This window comes from Capra hircus, chromosome 11 (assembly GCF_001704415.2).
Source record: "Capra hircus breed San Clemente chromosome 11, ASM170441v1, whole genome shotgun sequence".
NCBI lineage: Eukaryota > Metazoa > Chordata > Mammalia > Artiodactyla > Bovidae > Capra > Capra hircus.
The window spans coordinates 55,970,307-55,981,544 of record NC_030818.1 but is presented as its reverse complement, the minus strand read 5'-3'; the positions used below and the strand labels follow the sequence as shown (position 1 = coordinate 55,981,544).

Sequence of the window (11,238 nt, the reverse complement as noted above, 5' to 3'; positions counted from 1 at the left end):
TTTAGAGAAATGGGTATTGCAGGGAATAAAGCTGCAATAAGGCTGAGAAATTTCTGTTATTTTCTTTTTTTCATGACTCAGAATGAGCAAGTTATCCCAGGTTTTTCAGGGAAAAGAGGTTTCACTATGATAACCCTGAAGGCAGTAGTGTTACTCTGCATTTTATGCCTGTGCCTCTTCCACTTTATGAAAATGGGAAATTTTGTGGCTTTGGCACACATTTGCCTGTCATACGAACTTGGGCCTAAAGAGACACAATCATCTGTGGCAGCTCCTTCCAATCCAAAACCATACAACACTGAACATATGATGAACCAGTAATTAGCTTGTGAATTCAGTTACTCTGAGCAGTCTAAATGCATATTTCAGGCTTTGATTACTCTTCCATCAGGGTTTTATTATTTCTTTCCTTCAATTAAGCAAGCAGCTATGGAAAAAGCAAGATTTTTAAAGGCTTTATAACACCTAAACATGATTAAACATGGCTTCAGAGATAGGGAGTTAGTTCTTCCTGATAAGAATTACCTAGTACATAAAATGAGTAAATTAGCAGATGGTTTTGAACATTGTAAAAAAGATGCACTATTTTGTAAAAATCTCATTGTTAACTGATGGCTTCATAGAAGAAGCTCTGAACTAGAACTCAGTACACCTGAAGTATACGATAAACGGGCTGAAATCCTTAAGGTCCCTTTGAATTTAAATTATATATGAGTTATACTATATAGAGGGTGATACAGGAATCAGGCCAAATTTGGGGGAAATTCTAGTAATTTCCTAAATTCCTAAATCTTAGAATTTGGGGAAAACAAATAAGCATTGAAGATAGTTGATCAGTAGATTATTTTATTTGGTTTTCATAGAATTTTTCAGGGACAGATGAACAATATCTATCAAAGAAACAACTGAAATTTTACTTTATTTTTTCAATAAGGTGTTGAAGAACTTTTTTAAGAAATCAGAGTGAGTACATAGAAGGATTCAAAAGAGTGCTTAATGACAGAAAATTCTAGAGTTTCAGGTAGCTTTGGTGGTTGCTCACTCCAGCTTCCTCAATTTATAACTGAATAAACTCTGCTGCTGCTGCTGCTGCTAAGAAGCTTCAGTCGTGTCTGATTCTGTGCGACCCCAGAGACAGCAGCCCACCAGGCTCCCCCGTCCCTGGGATTCTCCAGGCAAGAACACTGGAGTGGGTTGCCATTGCCTTCTCCAATCCAAGAAAGTGAAAAGTGAAAGGGAAGTTGCTCAGTTGTGTCCGACTCTTAGCGACCCCATGGACTGCAGCCTACCAGGCTCCTCCGTCCATGGGATTTTCTAGGCAAGAGTACTGGAGTGGGGTGCCATCGCCTTCTCCGTGAATAAACTCAGACCCACCTATTCAATAACTTGAAAGAGTTAATAGCAAAACCAAGCCTAGAGACCAGACCTCACAGATGTCAGGGCCAGGGCTCTTTCAACACACTTCAAAATGTCCTTAGTCAATGAAAATTGTTTTTATTTCCAATAAAATTTGTATTACAATTTTTATAGTTTTCACTGATATATTTACATCTTCATGCATAGCTTTGATTCAATGGGTCAAAAAGCATCAAATCAGCTTTAAGTACACATCTAACCTGGGTTAGATGGACCATTTAACCTTTTAACGCCACGGCTTCATTATAGTAACCTGCTTATTAAATCAAGGCTATTGTTGCTCAAGCATCTGTGAAGATTTCTAGATCAAGCAGATAAGACTACACTGAAAACATTTTATAAAAGTTCATAATTCAGTTGAGGAGAAAAAACAAGGTTTCCTCTTGATGATAAGTGAATTTTTGTTCTAGGCTCCAATACATGTGACTTCTGTCTATAAAATAGGTGACTGTCCAGGTTCTCAGTTACCTGGGCCAAAATACACTGCTCAGCAAGCAATTTTGGTTAGAGCTGAAGTTCCTATTTGATGGAGGTGATGGGGTGGAGTTGCCTGGTTTCCAAGACAATTGCTTCTTCCTCTGCTGGTAGGTTCCTTTCTGATTAAACACCTAACAATTCATGTTTCTTTGCCTTCAAATATGTAAGAGAGTGTTATAAACCAGGAAGACTCAACATATGTTGTTTCTGAAAGTAGAATTTGGCCAATGTATGGAAGTTACTAGAGGATCATTAGGAAGAATTTTATAACAATTAGGGCTCTCCAAAACTGAATTGAATTGTTCTGATGTCTAATAAACTTTTTTCTTCGCAAATGTTAAAGCAGAGCCTGGAAAACCAACTGTCAGAGATGTTGTAGAGATAAAAAGAAGTAGTAAAATGCTAATTGAAAGATTTCACTCAGCTTCCTAATTCCAACATGCTAGAATTCTATGAGTTGTTTTTTTTTTTTAAGTTAAACACCAAAATATCAACAAAAATTTTCGAATCTCTTTTGACAAGTCAAGCCATGAGAGTAAAAGCAGTAGAAAACAGAGTTTCTTTCAAACAGAGCTTTTATTCATGCTTAGGAAACAAGAATAACTCACTCAAAATTTTTATAAAATGACATAACTAAAATATGAGCACATATCAAATTAGGCAGTACTATATAAAAATCCTATTAGGATTTGGGAAAGAGGGAAATAATAGAATGGAGAGACTGGGTTTTAGGATGGGCCAAAAGAATGGATCCATTGGATCATAGAAAAATCCTACATCTGTTGGATCATAGAAAAGGCAAGAGAAATCCAAAAAAACATCTACTTCATTTGGCACTAAAGCTTTTGACTGTGTGGATCACAACAAACTATGAAAAGTTTTTAAAGAGACGGGAATGCTAGACCACCTTACCTGCCTCCTGAGAAACCTGTATGCAGGTCAAAAAGCAACATTTAGAACTGGACATGGAACAATGGACTGGTTCCAAAATGGGAAAGGAGTATGTCAAGACTGTATATTGTCACCCTGATTATTTAATTTACATGCAGAGTACACCGTGTGAAATGCTGGGCTGGATGAACAACAAGATGGAATCAAGACTGCCAGGAGAAGTATCAATAACGTCAGATATGCAGGTGATACCACCCTTATGGCAGAAAGTAAAGAGGAACTAAAGAGCCTCTTGATGAAAGTGAGAGTGAAAAAGCTGGCTTAAATCTCAACATTAAAAAACTAAGATCATGGCATCCAGTCCCATCACTTTATGGCAAATAAATGGGGAAACAATGAAAACAGTGACAGACTTTATTTTCTTGGACTCCAAAATCACTGCACATGGTGACTGCAGCCATAAAATTACAAGATGCTTGCTCCTTGGAAGAAAAGCCATGACAATACCTAGACAGCATATTAAAAAGCAGAGACATTACTTTGCCAACAAAGGTCCGTCTAGTCAAGGCTATGGTTTTTCCAGTGGTCATGTATGGATGTGAGAGTTGAACCATAAAGAAGGCTGAATGACCAAAAATTGACGCTTTTTAGCTGTGGTGTTGGAGAAGACTCTTGAGAGTCTCTTGGACTGCAAGGAGACCCAACCAGTCCATCCTAAAGGAAATCAATCCTAAATATTCATTGGATTCATTGGAAGGACTGATGCTGAATCTGAAACTACAGTACTTTGGCTGCCTGATGCGAAGAGCTGACTAATTAGAAAAAACCTAATGCTGGTAAAGATTGATGGCAGGAGGAGAAGGGGATGACAGAGGATTAGATGGTTGGATGGCATCACTGACTCAATGGATGTGAGTTTGAACAAGCTCCAAGAGATGGTAAAGGACAGGGGAGCCTGGTGGGCTAGTCAGTGGGGTCACAAAAAGTCGGACACAACTGAGCGAGTGAACAGCAACAACAAAAGAAGGGATAGAATTTAGATTTAGAGAGAATTATTGTGGAGATAAAAGATAAGAAAGAGGCAGTAGGGAGGTAGGGGAAGGATAGATTGGGAGTTTGAGTTATTCAACACAAACAATTATATATAAAATGGATAAACAACAAGGCCCTGCTATGTAGCACAGGGAACTAATATACCGTAGTTCCCAGAGTCAGACATGACAGAGTGACTCAACAACAAATAAATCAACCATACTTCAATAAAAAAAATTTTTTTTTTCAAAAGAAAAAGGAAGAAAGAGGAAGCATGAGCTACTACACAGAAACTAGGATATGCATGCTTTAAGAGGATTTTGGTACAAGATACCCAAGACAGTAAGAGGCTATTTGGGGAAGTACCATTTTAATTTCTAATTTTTTAGTCATATAATGTGGTACATAGCAAAAAGATGTTTAAAAAATAAAACCTATCCCTGAGTTAGTTTTCCCTGCTCTCTTTTTTCTTTTATTGAGCAATAACTGATAAATATAATTGAATACACTTAAAGTGTACAATGTGACGATTTGATGTATATATACACTGCAGAATGATTACCAAGATCAAGGTGACTAAGACATCCATCTCCCTGCTATTCTGATGCCAGGTTCTAAGTGTTGCCTTAGGCTGTAAAATGTGGTGCAAATAAGTGGATTTCATAGCTGTAACAGCATCATACCCAATTTGATGTTGGAAACCATCACCTGAATTCTGTGTGACTTGAAAAGCAGTTTCTTATCAAACAAATACCACTAGCCCTTTCCTGAATTTGGGTGTGTGGGGTTGTCCACCTTTCTGGATGCAATAAATGGCACATAGAAAAGCTTTCTTGTGTTTGCATCACATCCCTATTTATGATGGTAACAAACAACTGTTATCTTTGAAAGTAGGATAGAAATGGATGGAGCCGAGTAGGCACCATTATCCAGGCTCATTCACAGTCATTGCAGTCCAAAGAGGAGAAAGGACAGAAACAAATTGGACGACTCTTACAGGCAATGCATAATGAATGTGAAACATTTAACAACAAAGATCCACACAGGGAATGGGGCACTTGGCTTCACAACCTCCCCAGGATTTACTGAAGTTAGGAAGAAGTTTATGATGAAAACAATCAGAGTAAATTGCAGAAACATCTTCCGTGCTGCTTTAATTAAAGAGCCTTTCATCATTTCCAGCTTAAACATCTTTCTCAGTCTTAAAAGTAACTACTGAATTTTCTAGTGCTTTTGCATCTGTAGTCAAGAAAATTTAGTTTTCATTTCTAAGAAGTACAAGGGATGAATTTCATATATGTTCCCTGGCAATTCAAATGAATATTTCTTCTCTTTCTTACATCCTTTCCTAGAGTAATACATGTTCTTTCAGGTGTGTTCAAACCAACTAGAATGTCAAACACTTTGAAGTAAAGGTTATAAGGAATGTAGATGTCAGAGTTGCACTGATAAACACTGAGTGGAATGAATATAAACAGTGGATGCATTAGGAGGCACTTAGGACGTTAGGTACTCAAGGCAACTTAGGGGAAATTACCTTGATATCTTTCAAAAGCAGAGTATGTGTGACTGCAAACTGTCTGATATCTCTTCACTTGCTCTGCATCCTCTGGGTGCATTTGTGTGTACCAACCCCATTGCTCACAACCCTTCCTTCCCTACTTTACCTTGTCAAAATTAACTCAGTTTCAAGTCCAGCCCCCTTATGTCTATGACCTCTAATCTCAGTGCTTATTGAAGGGCAGGCTAGTTGACATAAGTACAGGTTTGTGTCATAATTGTGATCCAATGTCACATAAAAGTCACATTTAACAAGTCTTTTTTATTAAAAAGAATAATGATGCTAGTACTACAAAAATGATTATATTTCTTGAGTTATAGATACATTTGTGGGCTTCCTTCATAGCTCAATTGGTAAAGAATCTGCCTGCAGTGCGGGAGACCCAGGTTCAATCCCTGGGTTGGGAAGATTCCCTGGAGAAGGAAATGGCAACCCACTCTAGTATTCTTGCCTAGAGAATCCCATGGACAGGGGATCCTGGAGGGCTATAATCCACAGGGTCACAAGAGTTGGACACAACTTAACAAATAGAGAGAGAAAGAAAAGAGAGATGATACATTCATAGATTCATCACATAAGCTGTGAAAGTTAAGATAAACTATTTATTTGCTTATGCATGGAATTTCTATCACCTATTTATGTACAGGTAGACCTGGATTTATATGCAGAGTATGTCATGAGAAACGCTGGGCTGGAAGAAGCACAAGCTGGAATCAAGATTGCCAGGAGAAATATCAATAGCCTCAGATATGCAGATGACACCACCCTTATGGCAGAAAGTGAAGAGGAACCAAAAAGCCTCTTGATGAAAGTGAAAGAGGAGAGTGAAAAAGTTGGCTTAAAGCTCAATATTCAGAAAACGAAGATCATGGCAACTGGTCTCATCGCTTCATGGGAAATAGATGGGGAAACAGTGGAAACAGTGTCAGACTTTATTTTGGGGGGCTCCAAAATCACTGCAGATGGTGACTGCAGCCATGAAATTAAAAGATGCTTACTCCTTGGAAGGAAAGTTATGACCAACCTAGATAGCATATTCAAAAGCAGAGACATTACTTTGGCAACAAAGGTCCGTCTAGTCGAGGCTATGGTTTTCCCAGTAGTTATGTATGGATATGAGAGTTGGACTGTGAAGAAAGCTGAGTGCTGAAGAATTGATACTTTTGAACTGTGGTGTTGGAGAAGACTCTTGAGAGTCCCTTGGACTGCAAGGAGTTCCAACCAGTCCATTCTGAAGGAGATCAGCCCTGGGATTTCTTTGGAGGGAATGATGCTTAAGCTGAAACTCCAGTACTTTGGCCACCTCATGGGAAGAGTTGACTCATTGGAAAAGACTCTGATGCTGGGAGGGATTGGGGGCAGGAGGAAGAGGGGATGACGGAGGATGAGATGGCTGGATGGCATCACCGACTCGACACACACGGGTTTGAGTGAACTCTGGGAGATGGTGACGGACAGGGAGGCCTGGCGTGCTGCGATTCATGGGGTCGCAAAGAGTCAGACATGACTGAGCAAATGAACTGAACTGAATTGAACTGAGACCTGGATTTCATCCCTGGATCGGGAAGATCCCCTGGAGAAAGAAATGGCAACCCACTTCAGGATTCTTGCTTGGACAACCCCATGGACAGAGAAACCTGGGGTCTCAAAAGTGGGACACAACTGTGCAACTAAAACTTTCATTTATACTGTGGGGATTTCTTTCACTATGATTTGCTCATTTTCCTTTCTGGAACTCATTGTTTCTGGCTTCCTGAGTCATAGTCTTCAAGAGATGAGAAGTGGTGAGGCAAGTTGAGCTCCTGGCTTGTTGAGTCTTAGAGCCATTGCCCGCTTGTCCTTGTGGAGGTCCATGACACTCTTTTATGAACATTAAGCATGTACTATTAGGATAGACCTGAGGCATCCTATTTGCTGGCTACTTCACCATTCATGAAGGTCACCTTCTCACTTTGGAGCAATCCGTACACATACTTCACCTTTCCCCAAATGCCTACTTTTCTGGCATCTTCCAGCTACAACAGGCTACTTGGGTAAAAACCCGAATAAAAAAAATACAGTCCACAGGAGCTTATAGTATGTACGTGCATGTGTATGTGCTCAGTTGCTTCAGTCATATCCAACTCTTTGCAGCCCTGTGGACTACAGCCTTCCATCTCCTCTGTCCTTGGGATTTTCCAGGCAAGAATACTGGAGCAGGTTGCCATGCCTTCCTCCAGGGGATCTTCCCAACCCAGGGATCAACCTAGGTCTCCAACATTGCAGGTGGACTCTTTACTGTCTGAGCCACCAGGGAAGCCCTTTTAAGTGTACAGTTCAATGATTTACAGGTCTGTAGGTTTTCAGAGATGTTCTTTCACCACTATTCTCCAGTTCTAGAAAATTTCAATCACCTGAAAAAAATCTCATATGCCTATTGCAGCTAATCCTGATTCTATCCCCCAGCCTTAGGCACCTACTAAGTTCTGTCTTTGTAGATTTGCCTTTCTGGATATTTCACATAAATGTGATCATGCAATATGTGGCCTTTTGCATCTGACTTTTTTTCACGGAGAATAATATTTTAAAGTGTCACCATGATGTAATATGTATTAATACTTTGATTCTTTTATTGTTAAGTGGCATTCCACTGATGGCTTTTTGTTTATTTATATCACAGGTTGGACATTTGGGTTGTTTTCACTTTTTGGCTGCTATGAATAATGCTTCCTTTACACAGGATTTTCACATACATTTCTTCTTCATGTCCCTGGAGGAGATTCTACTTTTTGCAACAGAGATTCCTAATGGATTGAAGAGACTTTCAATATTGTGATTCCTTGTATTTCAACTCCTAAGCAAAAATCCTCATGTCTAAGACCCAGAATTGTTTAATAAGCTACCTGTCAGCAATAAATATGACCTAACTCTAAGAGACAATGTTTGGGAGCCACTAGCTTGGGAGATAAACATTTTTCCCACCTCCATGCCTTTGATTGTGCTATTTCATCCTCTAGAATATCTTTATACAATATTCTATTCTAAAAAGCTCACAAACTTAAATATTCCTTTAAATAAAAACAACATATTTTCTTAATTGGCAATAAACATCCCTACTTTGCAATCTCTGCAATCCCATAACATTCTCTGTCTTATTTATAAAAGCTTGCCTTATTTAACTATTTTTTCTCACATTTGACATTTTTTTTCTCCTTTCATGTTGATACCAAAAAGCTTCAAGTTGAGGAATGCACCCAGGAAAGCATTTTCTCCCTTAAATATACTGTATACTCAATTCCCACCTCTGTGCTAGCTAACCTCAGTTTATCTAATAATTTGTCATACTCCTGTCAGCCCTATTTGGTTTAAAGTTTCTTGACAAAGGGAGTCATGTCTTTCTTAGTGAGCAATAGAATCTTCTCATATTCATTTGAATTATCTGGGTTTTAGGATTTAGTAAGTCCTTATATTCATGTTATCAGCACTCCAACGTGGTGACACCAAGGCAACTGATGTTTGATCAATACTTTGAGAAACATTAGTCTATACCAAATGCAAGAGTCAAAAATGGAGTTGCATTCTATCACATGCTCCCTTAGAGGCTGTCTCTGTTTTAGTTTTCCTTTGAAAATAACTCACCCTGCTTTTATTTTGAGGACCTCTCTAAGTTCCCTGGGGAACTAAAGAACTGAGGTCTTTTCTAAGTTCCTGGCCCAGGGTTCCAAGTGCCTATGGAAGCACCTTTCTTGGATTACATTGCTGGGCTCTGGGCATGGGCGTTGGCCAACCCTACTTCTTGATTCTGGGCATTCAGAACCTGAGAGTCCTTCTTTTGTTCTTTCTCCCAATCTTGTTATTAATGCTCTATTTAATTAGTTCTCCACCTCTAGTTTCACTCACCAGGGATTCTCTTCTCTATCCTGAACTTGCCTCTGAGTCATTGTGGGTCACATTTTACCATATGGAACCAGCATGAGAGATGCAAGATCCAGGATCTAGCCCAGAGCTGAGCACCATGGTGAAGTCAACATTTGGAAAACGGATGTAGCATCAGTGCTTGGCTCTAGAGGCGCAGCTGCACAGACTTGTGCCAAGTCCAAGGGAGCACCATTTTCACAGTCTCTTATTTCATCACTAGTTGGCACCAATGCTTTCAACAAGGTCTATAATCCAGCCATGAGTCAGGCTGGTTGCTAGTGGTAAGTTTGGAAACTCTGTACAAAGAAAGCAGAACTTCAAAAACCTTGGCTGAGTGCGCGCGCCTTGTGTGTGCGCGCGGCTCGCGGCAGCTCGGAGCCTCCGCCTGGCGGGCGGGGAGGGGGAGGGGCAGGTTTTGCGTTCCATCATGGCTATCACACAGTTTCGGTTATTTAAAGTTTGTACTTGCCTAGCAACAGTATTCTCATTCCTAAAGAGGTTAATATGCAGATCTGGTAGAGGACGGAAATTAAGTGGAGACCAAATAACTTTGCCAACTACAGTTGATTATTCATCAGTTCCCAAACAGACAGATGTGGAAGAGTGGACTTCCTGGGATGAGGATGCACCCACAAGTGTCAAGATTGAAGGAGGAAATGGGAATGTGGCAACACAACAAAATGCCTTAGAACAACTGGAGCCTGACTATTTTAAGGACATGACACCAACTATAAGGAAAACCCAGAAGATCATCATTAAGAAGCGAGAACCATTAAATTTTGGCATCCCAGATGGTAGCACAGGCTTCTCTAGTAGACTAGCAGCTACACAAGATATGCCTTTCATACATCAATCTCCTGAATTGGGTGACTTAGATACCTGGCAGGAAAACACCAATGCTTGGGAAGAAGAAGAAGATGCGGCCTGGCAAGCCGAAGAAGTTCTGAGGCAGCAGAAGATAGCAGACAGAGAAAAGAGAGCAGCAGAACAACAAAGCAAGAAAATGGAAAAGGAAGCCCAGCGGCTAATGAAGAAGGAACAAAATAAAATTGGTGTGAAACTTTCATAACAACTGTTCTTCAGATGTCATAGTGCCAGTGGGAGAAATGCAAGCTCTGCAACCCAAGCAGCATTTATATGGAGCCAAGAGTGTTTTCAGAATACAAATACCCTGCTTGATTTTAATGCATTCGTCAGCCAGCCAGGCCACCGGGATTCTCTCAAAGCCCCCTGAACTCTTAGTGATTGAGACTCAGAGAACAAAAAAGACTTATGAGACAATATTTTCTTCAACTTGTTCCAAGTGTACGACAATTGTTTGTTGTAGAGAAATTATTACAAATGGAATTTATCAGTACCTCTTCAAGCTAGTGTTTCTAGCTAATTCAGTGGGTGTAAATAATTCTATGATGGGAAAGAATTCTGCTGTCTATAGTGCTTTCCTTCAATGTGCATAATGTTAAAATAAATAATTTAAAAAGAAAAAAAAAACAAACCTTGGCTGACAAGAGGAGAAGAGCAATAGATTGACCATGGCAAAGGCAGGCAGTGGGGTTCACTGACATTAAAGTAGACCTTCTGGGAAGGCTCTTGTTCTAGAAAATAGTTGCACTAATAGAATACCATTGAGCACTAAAGATAACCCAGACAGATGGTATGGGGAGGGAGGTGGGAGGGGGGTTCAAGATTGGGAACTCATGTACACCCATAGCAGATTCATGTTGATGTATGGCAAAACCAATACAGTATTGTAAAGTAAAACAAAGTAAAAAAGAAAGAAAGAAAGAAGAAAGAAAATGTAAGCATAAAAATAATAATAATAAATAAAGATAAGAGCAAATCTGTGGAAGTAGCCTCAGTCAGGTATGCGAGAGGGGAATAGAGAACATAAGAACCAGATATAACTAGATATAACCAGAGAGTCACATGAAACAAACATTGTGAGAAGTAATAATAAGCCATCA

General features: G+C 39.6%; 1 pseudogene across 1 annotated transcript; it reads left to right on the top strand.

Moving 5' to 3' along the window:
* Nucleotides 9,613-10,748, top strand: LOC102190969 (annotated as a pseudogene). The gene has a single exon (XR_001296270.2). The product of XR_001296270.2 is annotated as a receptor-binding cancer antigen expressed on SiSo cells pseudogene (transcript).